The sequence below is a fragment of the Anastrepha ludens genome, chromosome 6, assembly GCF_028408465.1.
Source record: "Anastrepha ludens isolate Willacy chromosome 6, idAnaLude1.1, whole genome shotgun sequence".
Taxonomy (NCBI): Eukaryota; Metazoa; Arthropoda; class Insecta; order Diptera; family Tephritidae; genus Anastrepha; species Anastrepha ludens.
This window is the reverse complement of record NC_071502.1, coordinates 82,326,716-82,341,015: the sequence shown is the minus strand read 5'-3', so window position 1 is coordinate 82,341,015 and position 14,300 is coordinate 82,326,716. Positions and strand designations below refer to the sequence as shown.

Below are 14,300 nucleotides of genomic sequence, written 5' to 3'. Positions count from 1 at the left end.
TGCATAGTTGTGACAGCGCATAATGCGCATTCTGAAGCAATCAGCGCTTTATTATAATAATACCAGAAGGAAGTAATGAGAAATATATCTATGGAGCTTAAGAAAGTGAAACTTGAATGATTTACGAGAAAGATTGCCGCTTTGTGAAATGTTTATTAAGGGAAAGCCTGCTTTCGGAGGCCTCAAAAAGGCATTTATTCTAAATTCTTTTTGGACGGGAAAAATTAGTTTAATTACATATTTTTTTGTAATTTTTAACAAAGGTAGAGTAGGCACACAAAAAATTTATTCAGTTAAATATATCATTGTTATGAATGGCATTTGATTGAAACTTGTAGAACGACGCATCACTGAAGTCTTCCGATGGCGTGAAAGAAACAGTTAAGCTCGCAACTATTGGCTCAAACAAATAAATCGAATAGAATTTTAATTATTGTATGGGAATAAGTTTCCGCTCTCATAAAAGAGGTGTCGCTGCTGATACTATTTTTGTGTTCGCTCTAGTACGAGGGGTGCCTTTTATATGTTGGGATTTGGCAACCCTGGTGTTGCAATCTGGCAACTGACAGCTGTATCGCAAAGTTTGACATTTTTTGGCTTTTACGTACTCAGAACGTTTTGAAATACCAGCGCTATTTGTGTTGTTTACAGTAACTCAAAAGATTCATCTCGGTCCAGAAATGGAATTAAATCGTGAACATTTTTGTGCGATTATTTTTTACAACTTTCGACGTGGATTAACTCAGCAACATTGCATGGATGAACTTAATTCATTTTTTGGCGATGAAGCTCCATCAAGGACCAGTGTTTATCGATGGTATGGTGAATTCAATCGTGGTCGTAATTCACTCCAAGACGAATTTCGTGAAGGTCGTCCAAAATCAGTTGTTGTTACGAAAACCATTGATGCTGTGGGCGAACTGATATTGCAAGATCGTCATGTGACCTATCGTGAGATTGAGACAATCTTAGGAATTAGTGGGACCAGCATACATTCAATGTTGCATAAACATTTGACTGTCAAAAAAATTCGTTCGCGTTGGATCCCACACAATTTGTCAATCGCTCAAAAACAGACTCGTGTCGATTGGCCGAAGGAAATGCTAAAAAAATACGATCGCGGGGCTTCGAAACACGTCTATGATGTCGTGACAGGTGATGAATCATGGATTTACGCGTATGAGCCCGAAAGTAAACAGCAGGCGACTGTATGGCTGTTTCAAGGTGAGCCAAATCCAACGAAAGTTGTTCGCGCACGAAGCACTTCCAAGCAAATGGTCGCCTGTTTTTACGGAAAAACTGGGCATGTCGCAACCGTACCACTAGAACAACGCAGAACATTAAATTCTGAGTGGTAGACAACCATTTGTTTGCCAGTTGTCTTCCAAGAAATTAGGAAAACCAATCGCCAAAGACGGATCACTCTTCACCTGGACAATGCAAGCTCTCACACATCGGCTCAAACAACTGCATATTTGAGCACCCAAAACATCGAATTAAAGGGTCATCCGCCGTATAGTCCTGACTTGGCACCGAATGACTTCTTTTTATTCCCGTACGTAAAAAACAAACTGAGAGGTCAACGTTTTTCGACACCTGAAGAAGCGGTTGCGGCATTCAGAATGCATGTTTTGGAGGTAACTCATTCAGAGTGGCCAAAGTGCTTCGGCAATTGGTTCAAACACATGCAAAAGTGTATAGATCTTCAAGGAGAATATTTTGAAAAACAATAAAGAGATTTTCGATGATTAAAATTTGTTTTTGTTCTCTAATCCCGACATATAAAGGGCACCCCTCGTAATATACTGGTGACTTGGACGTGTATGTGCGAGGTCCCGATCGAGTAGTTGACATTCGTTTGACGCGTAAAGGTCTTTTTTATCTGACGTCAAAAATGTTTACGTTCGCCCCGAAAAAACAGCATTTGCGGGCTTCATTATTACCTTTTAATGAAAAGTGCAGCTGAAACCTGTCGCAACGGTAATCATGCTCCATCAAATACAACATGTAAAGGGTGGTTTCGACTTTTCCGAAGTGGCAAAAGGGGCACCGAAAACATTCTTAGATACTCAACTACAACAATTAAATGGACGGATACACCCTTTATGATATGTCTAAAGAGTTCGTGGTATGGTCTAATGTACAGGAATGTTCTGCAAATTGAAGGATATTTAAGAGACATGTTGCGGAGATTGCCTAATCATTTTTCTTATTTTTTTCACATATATTCAAAATTGTTTTGCAAATCGTGCCGGCATGGCAGGTTACCGAAGACTCAAAAGCCGTCGATGTATGCGCTCACTTGTAATTGAGAGAAATTTAGCGCAGAAGGCCCATTTTGTCAAAAAAAGTATATTTGTGTATTAGAGCGGGTCGATTTAAAAATCGCTCATTGCTCAGTGAAAATCGTATTCTAGGGATCAAAATAAGAAACTTTGCCGAAGGAACCATACCTCTAAAACGAATTCTGATGCCCCCCAATTTGGGTCGAACGAAAAATCCCACGTTGACCCATTTAGAGTGCTCCAATCGAGTCCAAATGTATGACCGACCCCCAATAACTTTGGACGGCCGATCCACCCATACCAGTGGCACGCCCCCTGGAACTCCCCTGGTGGGTTCCCCATACAATCATTTCAAAATATCACCATTTTTAGCCTTTACATGAGAAAAGAAACTAGAAAGTTCCACCCAATTGGGAACAGAATTCGTTTTAGAGGTATGGTTCCTTCGGCAAAGTCTCTTATTTTGATCCCTAGAATATGATTTTCACAGAGCATTGGGCGAGTTTTTTGCCTCCCCACAAATCGACTCATCCTATTGTATATATCAGTCAACAGGTTTGCTTTGCGACATTCACTATGTATAAAAATATCGAACAAAGAATTTGTCTCAAATTTTGTGTTCTGAACGGGATTTTGTATGCCAAATCATTGCAAATGTTGCAAGAAGCCTATGGCGAGTGTGCTTTATCAAAAACATGGGTCTACGAGTGGTGTAAGGCTTTTTCAAAGGGCCGAGAAGTCGTGGAAGATTTGCCCCGATCTGGTCGCCCATCAACGTCTTCAACGGATGAAAACGTCGACAAGGTCCAGGAAATGGTGCTGAAAAACCATCATTTAAGTTTGAGGGAGGCAGTGTGTCTCACAAATCAATTCGCAACATTTTACACCTTCAATTGGGCATGAGACGCGTGGCCGTTCGACTCGTTCCAAGAGACTTGAATTTCTTTCAAAAAATTCATCGGAAGAAGGTTGCTGAAGACATGCTTGAGCAAGTGAACTCGGACTCAACCTTTATCCAGCGTATCATAACAGGTGATGAGACTAGGGTATATGGGTTTAACATGCAACCCAGTCAAGAGGCGGCTTAATGGCACTATCCACATTAGCCGAAACCCAAAAAATACCTCAAAGTCGGTCAAAAGTCAAAGTCATGCTACTCGTTTTCTTTGATTATCATGGTGTTGTGTACTAGGAATTCATTCCAAATGGGTCTACACTAAATAAAGAATATTATTTGGAAGCTATGGGACGTTTGAAAGAGAATGTGCGTTGAGAAAAAAACTCATGGATCTTACACCATGATAATGCACCGTCTCACAAAGCTCATATTGTGAACACTTTTTTGAACAAAAACTCGACAAATGTCATCGAACAACCACCGTATGCACCGGATTTAGCTCCCTTTGATTTTTCCTTTCCCAAAACTTAAACTGATATTGCGCGGACGCCGTTTTGAGTTGATAGAGGCCGCTAAGAATTTGCTGAAGGAGCTGAAGAAGATCTCTTCAAACGCATTTAAGCAGTGCTTTGATGAGTGGACCAATCGTTGGCATATGTGTGTTGTTTCGAGTGTAGCTCGAAGGCGACAAAGTAAATTTTGATGATTGAAAAGTTATTTTGCGATTTATTGAACAATTCCCGGTACTTTTTCTCCACTTATCACAATGTCGTGAAACCACTTGGCCTCTCTAATAAAATATGGAACATTGTGAATGGCTGAGGATTCAAAGTGTGCAAGGCAGTCAAGATAGTAAAGCTGTAATAAAATAGGAGATATCGATTTGTTGGCTTGAGAAGACAAAGTCTAAAGTTTATTGTCTTCAAGTAGCCTGTTCAGGCATTTACCTACGAAGCCATCTGATCTTCTAAAAAAAAAAATCAAATAAAAATTACCTTTTGCCCAATATTTTAATCGATCAAATTTAAGCGATATAAATAAAATTTCTACCATTCGACTACCATTCGGAATTCACAGAGAGAACGTAGGTTCGAATCTCGGCGATACACCAAAATTAAGTCCGTGACTTTTGGAATAAAACATAGACTTTTTGATAAATAAATCATTTTATTTTTCAACGTAGTCTCCTTTGAGTTCTATACACTTTGTCCAACGCTTCTCCAATTTTTTTATCCCTTCCAAAAAATATGATCTATCGAGGTCCTCAAAATAGGCGTTTGTTTGCGAGATGACATCATCATTGGAGTCAAATCTTTTTCCACCAAGTGCCATTTTTTCAGGTTTGGGAACAAGAAGTAGTCACTCGAAGCCAAATCTGGAGAATAGGGTGGATGAGGGAGCAATTCATAGCCCAATTCATGGATTTTTGCCATGGCAACTGCACAAGTGTGCACCCTTGCATTGTCTTGGTGGAAAAGAACTTTTTTCTTGGCCAAATGTAGTAGGTTTTTTTTTCAAATCGTTATTGAATCGGCCCAATAAGTTGGTATAATATTCCCACTTGATTGTTTTTCCTTTTTGAAGGTAGTCAATGTGGATAATCCCGCGTGCATCCCCAAAAACAGTCGCCATAACTTTATTGGCTGACAAACCCACCTTGGCCTTCTTTGGCGCCGATTCACCCTTAGAAACCCACTGTTTTGACTGTTGTTTGGTCTCTGGTGTGTGGTGATGGATCCATGTTTCGTCCACGGTTACAAAACGGCGCAAAAACTCCTCCATATTGCGATTAAACAACGCCAAACCTTCCTGTGAAGTTGTTACACGATTGCGTTTGTGGTCGACTGTGAGCAAACGCGGCACCCATCTTGCGGAAAGCTTTCTCATGCCCAAGTGATCATTCAAAATTGAAACCACTGAACCATGCGAGATCCCTACGGCTTCCACAATCTCTCGCACTTTCAATCTTCGGTCGGACAACACCATATCGTGATTGTTTTTTCGATTGTTTCGGGTATAGAGACCTCAACTGGGCGTTCAGGACGTTCGGCATCTTCAGTGCTTGTACGGCCACAACGAAATTCAGTAAACCACTTTTTTACCATACCTAATCGATGGTGCAGAGCCCCTATAGTATTTATCAAGCTTAGCTTTGGTCTCAGTAATGTTTTTTTTTCGCAAAAAATAATGCTTAATAAGCACACGAAATTCAGTTTTTTTCATTTTCTCCTCAAATTACTGAGTAGTCTGATACAGGTAGCTGTAAAACACAATCTAACTGGCGCAGCACGTTCAAAATTTTGACAGGATTCCATTGACAGATGCCTGTTGACAGGAGCAGTATTTCTTTTTCAGTAAAGAGGTCAGAAATACAAAAAGTCACGGACTTATTGACCCGCCCTCGTAAAACATTTTTCTAATAGCGCTCGCCCCTCGGCAGGCAATGGCAAATCTCCAATAGTATTTCTGACATGAAAAAGCTCCTCATAAAAATATCTGCTGTTCGGAGTCGGCTTGAAACTGTAGGTCCCTCCATTTGTGGAAGAACATCAAGTCGCACGCCACAAATGGGAGGATGAGCTCGGCCTAACACCCACTGATGGGTGTACGCGCCAATTATATATATATATATTATATATATAAAATTTCTTATTTGATACAATTTTAATTGGTTTATTGGATGGTAGGCCTTCTTCAAATAGTATCTACAATATTAGCTTAATAACAAATATTTGTGTTCTTTGATTATTCCAATTATATGCAAACTTTTTCATAATTTCATACCGTTGCCGTACTCATTCGCACGAGAAGTAATTTCCGAAACAGCTGCTTGGCAGCAACGCCTGAAACACTTACGAGGGTGGATTGATAAGTCTTTAGAATTGCGACGTCTATCGGTCGTTAATTTACTTAATTATTGTGATCGTTAAAAGTGAACTCTCAAAAGCGAGCTGTCAAAATTTCATAACATATGGTCAAACGGTCCATTTTTGAGAATTATTTTTGCAAAACACTATTGTATTTTTATTAAAAATGGAAAAAAGTGAACTTCGTGCTGTTATAAAGTACTTTCATTTGAAAGGTTTAAACCAGAAACAAATTATTGAGGAGTTGCAGACAGTATTAGGGGAACATGCATCCTCAAATGCAACAGTTTACAATTGGGTAAACGAGTTTAAACGTGGTCGGATAAGCACCAAAAATGAGCCACGCTCTGGGAGGCCAAAAGAGGTAACGACTCCAGAAGCGGTGGAAAAAGTATACAAAATTGTTACGCAAGATCGAAGAATTAAATTGAGGGAGATTGCTGACATTGTCAACATTACTTATGAACGTGTGCATAACATAATACCTGATGAATTGGGTATGAAAAAGCTTTCAGCAAGATGGGTGCTGCGTTTGCTAACTCCTCTGCAAAAAATGAACCGAATGTCGACTTCAAAAGTTGGTTTAGTCATGTTTAACAGAAATCCATCGGAATTTTTGCGTCGTTTCATAACGATGGATGAAACGTGGATCCACCACTATACACCAGAGTCTAAAGAACAGTTCAAACAATGGGTAGAACGTGACTCAAGTGCTCCAAAGAAGGCAAAGGTCGTTGCATCAGCTGGTAAGGTTATGGCATCTATTTTTTGGGATGCACTAGGTATAATTTTCATAGATTATCTTGAATGGGGTAAAACCATCACAGCTGAATATTATTCATCTTTGTTGGATACATTGGACCAAAATATTAAACAAAAACGGCAACATTTGAAGAAGAAGAAAATCCTTTTTCATCATGATAACGCTCCTTCACATTCATCTTGGAAAACGCAGGAAAAATAAATGAGCTAGGCTATGAATTGCTCCCTCATCCACCATATTCGCCAGATTTAGCTCCCACTGACTTTTTCCTTTTTCCAAATATGAAAAAAGGGCTCGGCGGAAAAAGATTTGTGTCAAATAGTGAAGTTATAGCTGAAACAAATGCTTATTTTGAAGGTTTTGAAAAAACTTATTTTAGAGAAGGAATAAATATGTTAGAAAAGCGTTGGAAAAATGTATTGTCTTAAAAGGAGATGTTGAAAAATAAATCAATTTTTTGTTAAAAAACCAATGTCTAGTTTTTCATTCTATAGACTTATCAGTCCACCCTCGTACAAGTTGGCTAAGTTCCGGGCGTTCTGCGCGTTTCGGACCTCGCATGTGTAAGTGTTTTCATGTAGTTGCTCTTCTAATTTATCTTCTGAGGTATAAGCGGCGTGTTTTACAAAGTCTGGAAGAACTGCTATGGGGTTCTATATTTGTAGTTTACACAAGGATGTCGAGTTCTAACAGAGTTTCAACTGTAATGCCCGACGAATATAAGAATATGGAAGACCGGTATCGTTCTGATTTTCAAAATTGCATTTTAATGAAGAAATCTTTTTTTGCAGAAAGTCCCTTTTACATAAATTCCCTTTTTTGTTTTTCACTTACTTATTTATTTTTCCTAATTTAGCACTTTTGACCTTCCAATATGGGATTGCGTGTTTTCTTGATTTTCCTGTGTGGCTTTTAGCTCCATAAACAAATAAAATTTGACAACTTTTGGCCTTTAACCCTGCCAAAGGCACTAAATTTTCACGTTCGTAAATGATGAACAAAAGGTGGTACTGCAACCTACTTCAAGCCTTGTTATTGCAACCAGAGTCACAGTTCGCTTGTTTGCCACATTATGCCAGCCAAAAGTAACACCTATTCACATCCAGTCCATTGAAAAGCGTACGTCGGTAGAACTATAAGCAGCACATAAATCGCATTTGAAAGCTACAACAGCAGTTACTGTTTCACTTTTTATTATTTCTGCCAAACTTCCAAAATACATTTTGTGCTTGTTATCTTCTACACCAATTTTATACCCCTGTGCATTACTACACCAGGGCATTATAATTTTGTTCGCTTAACGGGTGCTTGTAAGGAGGAAACTTGGGATAACTTAAATGACTAAGCCATGTCTGTATTTCCGTTCGCGCAATCGCTAAATTGAGAGGGAAGAAATGATCTGAAAAATGGCACCGCCCACTTTAGTGCGATCGTAAAAATCCAGCTATGTATGACAGTAAATTATCTGAGTCCAGAAAGTCCATGATTCAGCAGAAAGCCTAATTTTTTAGTTGAAAGATCGGCTCTTTTAAATCAAAAGGTGCTTGTGATTTATACAAATTTATTAAGTAATTTCAGTGAAGGATAAGGTAAGTCATTTCTTAAGAGAATAACTGAAAGAAACAGAAGCAAAATTTCTGGTCTTCAGAAGGAAAACTATACGATCGGATACGATAATTAAGTAAGGTAGTAGTCCACTGTTCGGAAATGTCTAAAAGAATTATGAGGATCAGTTGTGTGAAGATTAGAATCTGCTTAGGATATATCCGAAAGGCTAGTTGGAAAGGAGGACTATGTACAATGGATTAAAAATCCAAAGAAACAAAAATTCAAACTAGAAGTAATTTCTATGAGACGGCAGTAACGACATTTTCATTAGAGCAGAAATGGTTGGAAAGTCTTCTAAGAGCATTGCGAACAACCGTATGATAAGCTTTGTATGTTTAAGACCAGCACAGAGTGAAGTTTGTCACTGAAGATCACATTTGGAATCATCACTATGCTCCTTAGTTGAAAGAGGAGTCCCTGCAGTAGCGAAATAGGTGCAGAAACGCCTAAAGGTACAAGCTCATCTGATAAGATGATGAGTATAAGATAAGATGGCGCAAAATTAATATTCCAACTTTGTTTTTGAATAACTTTTTTATTTGACTTTGTTTGATAAACATACGACGTTATTAAAAAAAATACAAATCTTCCGTCAGGGTGATTAGTTCTGCGCCACCTTACATGTCTCAATGATGACTACAGCAGGCAGGCTGAATCCAAAATTTAAGCGTGGATTGAGGTGTTGTCTCAATACGAAATTATGTTACACAACTTGATTTTTCTAGCAACTGATCACTGATCGATGCACCAAGCCGTGGCGGAATAGTGGCCTCAAGATAAGAATTCAATGACGAAACTTTTTCTATCCAAAAAGAGTTAGGTATCACTTAAAAGATAGAATTTTAGACAAATCAAAAGTTTTTAACAAAATAAGAAAAAAAATATTTAAGCAAACAAATATTTTGAAATTTCTTTTAATTTCAGCATCATAAAACAAATCAAAAACCTCGAAATTTCAAAAAAAAATTTGACCGAAAGAATTATTCTAATTTTTTTTTACATTTTTCATTGCGAAATATTGGTAGTCGAAAAAGTCTTTTCGTATTTCTAATCAAACTTCAACTCATTTTTTTTTATATTTATAATGAACTTTATTAAACCAAATATGTACAATTTTGGTCGACCACCTTTTGCCATTTTCCTTCTAGAGACATTATTCCATCAGTGTAAAACTTTTGTGGTTTCTCGGCGAAAAACTGCGACATGTAATTTTCACAGGCTTCTCTTCAAGCTAACTTTACTCACTTAAGGAAGTTCTGCATTGACCGAAACAAATGGTCAGTTCTGGTCATTTTTTTTCGATTGCTTGCTTCAATCGCATCAGTTGTTGACAGTAAAGTGTAGAATCAATCGTTCGAGCAGGCTGGAGCAGCTCATAGTGGATGATTCCTTTCCAATCCCACCAAACACACAGCATAACCTTTCGAGGCGTCAATTCTGGCTTTGCGACCATTTGTTGAGCTTCACCACCCTTGCACCATCATCTGTTTCGCACATTATTGTCGTATTTGATCCACCTTTCGTCTCCTGTAACCATTCGTTTCAGAAATGGTTCGATTTCATTTCGTTTCAGCAAAGAATTGCAGATGTTAATTCGGTCCATTCAATTTTTCACTGACAATTCATGTGGTACCCAAACATCGAGCTTCTTTATGTAACCAGCCTTTTTTAAATGGTTCAAAACCGTTTGATGATGAATGTTTAGTGCCTTGGCTATGTCATGGCTGCTTATGTGACGGTCCTGGTCAATCTTTTCCTTAATTTCATTGACTTTTTCAACGATAGGTTGACCGGAGCGAGGTGCATCTTTCACATCGAAATTTCCAGAACGGAAGCGAGCGAACCATTGTTGTGCTACACGAACTGATACAGCATCGTCTCCGTAAACTTCACAAATTTCATTGGTGGCTTGCGTGGCATTCTTCCATTTTTTATACAAAAATCTCAAAATATAGCGAATTTCTTCATTTTTTTCACTCATTTTTGAACAGCTATAACTTTTTTTCAACTTCTCCGAATTTAATTTTTTTTTGGTTAAATGAAGCTTAAAATGTCACCTTTCTAACACCATATGATATGACACAATGTGATTGGTAGCACTGGAGATAGATGACTCCAACGACATCTATTGACAAAATACGAAAAGACTTTTTCCACTACCCGATATAGAAAAAATTATATAGAAAATTTTTATTTTGCTTTTATTAGGCCACTAATTATTTGACTTAAAATTTAAAGAAAGAAGACAAAATAAAATAATTTTTTTTAAACCCTTATATTTCCACACCCCTTTTGCACAATTTAGATTAACGTAGAGCAAAGTATATTGGCCAGGTTTCATGAGGTTCAGCGTACCACGCAGGGCTAGTTTACGTGGCCGGTAGCCTTTTGTCGGAGAAAACTCTAGTCATTCCGGCTCGCAGAATCAGCTACGCCATAAAGGATCTCAATTCAAAAATTCGGTAACTGATAAATCAACACAAGTGGAGGTAATGCGTTGAGCAACTCAAGGCCTGTAACTTCATCTCTGGTATGCGTAAGCTGAGTGACAGAGTGGCAAAAGCATTTGGTGATTGTATTTCATTGGACCCGATGTTGAAAATATGGGTCCAACGGGAGTAGCTTACGTTATAAGCATATTCAATCTATCCATAATACTCCCACTGCAGAACCCTGTGGATCCCGCCTAGCAAGGCCAGTTATATTTCTGCTTTCCCCAGTAGTGAAGACTGTTGCTTGCGATACAGTTAGCCATTCCACGTTACTAATTGACATTGAAAAATCCACTCTCCTGCCGGGACTGAGTAGTTCGCAAGTTAGTTGAGTGGTCGACACTCGTCAAAAGCATTTCTAGATCAAACTTCAAAAAAAGGAGGATAAAACGGGGCTGATGTACTTTCTTCCTTGCTTTTGTTCAACTTTTATATCTCTAAGCTTCCTCAACTACTAGAGTTTCTTTGCAGAGCTTTCTTGACTTCATATACTGACGATTGCTTTAGATTGGCGTCCGTTAATGATATATTTAGCTTGTGTTCAAAAGTGAACTGTTATTTCTCAAGATTTTCTCTCTTCTTCACTGCCGGAAATCTCCAACTTTCCTCCAACAAATCCTTGGCGACCCTACATACCACTTGGACGAAAAATGTTCAACGGCAACTAAAGGTCAAAATCGATGGCAAACCAATACTGACTGTCAATAATTCCAAGTTACTGTGGGTTACCTTCGACAATTTGCTCTCCTTCTCGGCGCGTATAATCGCAATTGCCACTAAAGTCTAAAACCACAACAAGGCCTGCAGGTCGCTAGCAGGTAGCATTTAAGGCAAAAACAAAGAAAGGTGACATTTAAGGAAATTAGACGGTTGGTTCTAAATTATGCAGCGCCCATCTGGTCGCCTGGAACTAGGGATATGCAGTGGACTAAGCTGTGAACCTACCAAAATGCCACTGATGCCTCCCTGCAACATCTCCATAGGGAGGCTACTTTGGTCGAAGTTAAAAAGCGTGGTAGGATTCTCAGCAAGCAATTCCTGCTGGGACCCCGAAGTATGCAGACAGGCCATAAATGGCATTCATCGGAAGTCCCTTACCACCTTCTTAAACTTCCGCCTCCGAATGCCGCCATTCAATTCCAACCACCATCCAGCGCACGAAGAGCTTCAGCTGCCTCGTTAGACTCGCTTCATCCCAGCTACTTTCAGGACATTGAATCAGAACCGGTCTAGACTTACTCAGCTTATGTAAAGGCTCTCCGCAAGACATTAACCACCTATTTTCGTGCCCTTTAAACCTCACTCATCTAACACCTCACTCCCTTTGGACCATCGAAATATCATGTTTTTTGGGCCTACCATTAGATGAGTGAGACGATAATGACCGGTGGCTTCACGTATCGGGCTGGGCTCGAAAAACTGTGTTTAGGCGGGCACACTTTAATTAGAAAGAACTCGCGTTAATCCGATATTAATAACTGAGATATCTTGGAGAAGATTAGTATTGATGGAGTCTCTATAAAAAGACCATTTTTAAAACCTGACAACGTTGCAGGTTACATTTCAACAAGGTATAGGAGTGAAAGTAAGGCGTTTCTGACAAAATTTTTGAAAACATGCACCTGGTATAAAGTTCGGCTACCCTCGAAAATAAACACTTCTTTACTTTTTCTTTTTCGCTGCTGTTACTCGCAAAATTTTAACGCTGGATGTTGGCAAACAAACAGACAAATAGCAACAACAACAACAACAACAGCAGTAGTAATAGCATTTGGCGCACGCCTGTGTGGTGTATTGAATTAAATGTTACGTATACGCCACCTGTTTCTGACGAAGTGGCTGCCAAATGGTAAAGTGTGCTGAGCTGGCTGTAACTGCCACATCGACTCCTTGTTGCTGGATTTGCTTGGCTAGCTGTTTGAATTACTCCTATTTGGCTGTTTGATGCTATTTAAAAGACGCACACAGCGCGGCAACAGCAGCAGCAGCAGCATCAGCAGTTCCAAATGTGCTAATGGAATGTGGGTATGCAGCGATTTTTTTGGCAAACAAAAAGGGTGCGAAGTGCTGCTGGCAAAACAGGTTGGCACACAAGCGGTGTAAATGTAAAGAAGCTTAGAGCAGTTGCGTGCATGTGAAAGTAAAAAATAAGTGCGCATATACATTTCCTTCGAAGAAAGTGGCTGGGATGGTGCCAAAGAGACGGTTGTGCAGCGGAAGTGTATACGATTGTATACATACATATAAGAAATTCAAAGGTATTTGCTACTACAGAAGCCGGGGAGTTGTGCAGAAAAGCTCTAAGCATGAAGCTAATTTGTTGTCTCGGCTTGTCCATATCAGAGTGCTTCTCTTTGTGATGGTTGTTGCTTTATTTTGTTTTGGTTCATATGTACGTGAGGGCGTCGCTCTTCATCGAAAGTGGTACAGTTGTTGTTGGCGCTTGCTTGGTGCTGACAACGAGTGTTTCGAACGAACGAAGGACTAAATTGGCGTAAAAGACATCTCCATATATACACGCACTCACACACATTGAATCAACGCTCCCGAGCACAAACAGTTATTTTGACAAGCAAGCGAAATGATATAGAAAACAGGGAATGTTACTTGGAATTTTTAATTAACAAAACTCGAGTGCGTTTAAATTGTATTAAGCATGAACTGTTGCCAAAAACAATAACAATAACCACAACAACAAGGAATCTGCACGGGATGCAGTTATATTACCAAAAATTAAATAAATTACCGCAATATGTTGAGTGAGATACACTTTTCGTTGGAATTTCGTTTCAATTTAGTCAATTTACACTTTTAAATATGAATTATAAAGTAACATTCGCATGTCAGTGTACTTATTGAAGCATCCTGAGTGAAGTGAGGAATGTAAATAACCTGCGGAAGTGGCAAGTTACGCAAACTGTCCCCGGGGAAACAACAGAAATGCTTCCTGATGTAGATTGTAAGACGTTTGCGCGCGAATTCAATAGAAGCCAGTAGAGTGTAATTAACGAAATACCACGAATCATATGTAGAAATTTACGCAGTAAAAATGCTCAGTGTCACCTTTAGTCACGTTCAGTGCTTAAGCTGGTATTCTGTAATGCATGCCCGTCTCAACTCACTAAATTTAAGATTTTATATTAGGGCATATTTTTGTGATTTGAGGCGATGCGGGTGCTCAGGAAGTTACAGCCAAAATTGGTGATGAAAGCAGGCAGAGACACTCAGTTCATAGGGTTTATCAGTTAGAGATGTACACAAGGATTACGAGCAAATTCAAGAATTAAATTAAATATAAAAAAATTTATTAAATAATTGAAATATTTTTGAAGTGAAACTTCTTTAGCGGCGGTCTGATATTTGAGTGAGAATGGAGGGTAAATTGGA

General features: G+C 39.0%; 1 protein-coding gene across 1 annotated transcript in view; it reads left to right on the top strand.

The window, feature by feature from the left end:
* Positions 1-14,300, top strand: part of LOC128867138 (hemicentin-1) — a gene marked incomplete at its 5' end in the record, with an annotated part of 225,193 nt that overhangs the window by 88,902 nt on the left and 121,991 nt on the right. The window lies entirely within an intron of this gene.